This window comes from Salvelinus sp. IW2-2015, unplaced genomic scaffold (genome assembly GCF_002910315.2).
Source record: "Salvelinus sp. IW2-2015 unplaced genomic scaffold, ASM291031v2 Un_scaffold437, whole genome shotgun sequence".
Lineage (NCBI taxonomy): Eukaryota > Metazoa > Chordata > Actinopteri > Salmoniformes > Salmonidae > Salvelinus > Salvelinus sp. IW2-2015.
In genome coordinates this window covers 56824-59014 of record NW_019942554.1, presented here as the reverse complement: position 1 = coordinate 59014, position 2191 = coordinate 56824, and positions in this window count along the sequence as shown.

Sequence of the window (2191 nt, the reverse complement as noted above, 5' to 3'; positions counted from 1 at the left end):
CCAATACCTGCTGGGGCTGGGGGTACAGGTACACACACATCATTCAATACCTGCTGGGGGTACAGGTACACACACATCATTCAATACCTGCTGGGGGTACAGGTACACACTCTCTCCCGCTCTCAGCTCTCTCTTCCCTCGCCTCTCGCTCTCTCTCCCCGCCTCCGCTCTCTCTCCCCGCTCTCGCTCTTCTCCCCGCCTCGCTCTCTCTCCCTCGCTTCTTCCCGCCTCCTCTCTCCCCGCTCCTCTCGCTTCTCTCTCCCCGCTCTCGCTCTCTCTCCCCGCTCCTCCGCTCTCTCTCCCCGGCTCCCGCTCTCTCTCCCCGCTCTCGCTCTCTCTCCCCGCTCTCGCTCTCTCTCCCCGCTCTCGCGCTCTCTCTCCCCCGCTCTCGCTCTCTCTCCCGCTCTCGCTCTCTTCCCCCGTCTCTCGCTCTCTCTCCCCGCCTCTCTCTCTCTCCCCGCTCTCTCCCCTCTCCCGCTCTCGCTCTCTCCCCCGCTCTTCTCGCTCTCTCTCTCCCCGCTCTCTCGCTCTCTCTCCGCCGCTTCTCTCTCTCTCTCTCCGCTCTCTCCCGCTCTCTCTCCTCGCTCTCTCTCCTCGCTCTCCTCCCGCTCTCTCGCTCTCTCGTCCGCCTCTCTCCGCTCTCTCTCTCCCCGCTCTCTCGCTCTCTCTCCCCGCTCTTCTCGCTCTCCTCTCTCCCCGCTCTCTCGTCTCCTCTCTTCTCTCTCCGCTTCTCTCCGCCTCCGTCTCTCCCGCTCTCTCGCTCTCTCGCCCCGCTCTCTCCGCTCCTCTCTCCGCTCTCCTCGCTCTCTCTCCCCGCCTCTCTCTCCCCGCCTCTCCTCTCCTCTCCCCTCCTTCTCGCTTTCTCTCTCCCCCCTCTCTCGCTCTCTCTCCCCCTCTCTCTCGCTCTCCTCCCCCTCTCTCTCGCTCTCTCTCCCGCCTCTCACTCTCTCTCCCCCGCTCTCTCGCTCTCTCTCCCCCGCTCTCTCCCCCTCTCTCCCCCGCTCTCTCCCCCTCTCTCTCCCGCTCTCTCTCTCTCTCCCACCTTCTCCCTCCATCTCTCTAGATAAAACAGCGGTAATATTATGGTAACTCTGCTCTCCATATGGCCAGTTATAATGCCAGATGTGTGGTCAACGAACTCATAGAGGTGGAGCTCCATCAACCTAGGTACACATCTGTTTGTTGGTGTGCTTGCTGTGTTTGTGTGTATATTGTAACTTATCTCTAACAGTGAATGAGAAGGGTCTGTCTGCGCTGACACTTCTCAGCTGTTCCCGCCAGGGGCGCTGTGCCTGGAACTACTCTTGGGAACGGAAGGTAACGTCAACATCAGGGTACACCACACATACACACACACACACACACTGCTCCTAGCCCACAGGTAGTAGTGGGGGGTGAGAGAAAAGCTGAAGTTGCTCAGCGGCGGTAGGTGGTGGGGGGGGGTGAGAGAAGAGCTGAAGTTGCTCAGGGCGTAGTGTGGATGGGGGGGGCGATAGAAGAGCTGAGTTGCGTCAGGGCGGTAGTGTGGGGGGGGGGGGGAGAGAAGAGCTGAAGTTCTCAGCGTAGAGGTGGTGGGGGGGTGAGAGAAGAGCTGAAGGTTGCTCAGGGCGGTGGCGGGGGGGGGGTGGGAAGAGCTGAAGTTGCTCAGCGGCTAGGGTGGTTGGGGGGGGGGGGTGGAGAGAAGAGCTGAAGTTGCTCAGGGCGTAGGGTGTGGGGGGTGGATGAGAGAAGAGCTGAAGTTGCTCAGGGCGTTGTGGGGGGGGGGGTGAGAGAAGAGCTGAAGTTGCTCAGCGGTAGGGGGGGGGGGTGAGAGAGAGCTGAGTCTCAGCGGCGGTAGGGAGGGGTGAGAGAAGAGTTGAACCCCCTGGGTGCAATGCGCTAAGGCCTAGATTCAACCAGTGTGACCTGAGGTTTATACACGGTAACCATCACCCATCCCTGATCTGAAAGGAATGTGTTATCAAACACGGGGAACTATCACCCAGTCCTGATCTGAATAGGAAGGTCTATAACACAGGGGATATTCACCAGTTCCTGATCGTGATATAGGAGTTTATAACACGAGAAACATCCCCAGTCCTGAATCTAATAGGAAGCCGGACTCCCTTCGATAGGAAGTCAAACGGGGAAATCACCCATAGGCCTGATCTGAATAGAGCAAGTTTAAAACGACGGGAACATCAACCAGTCA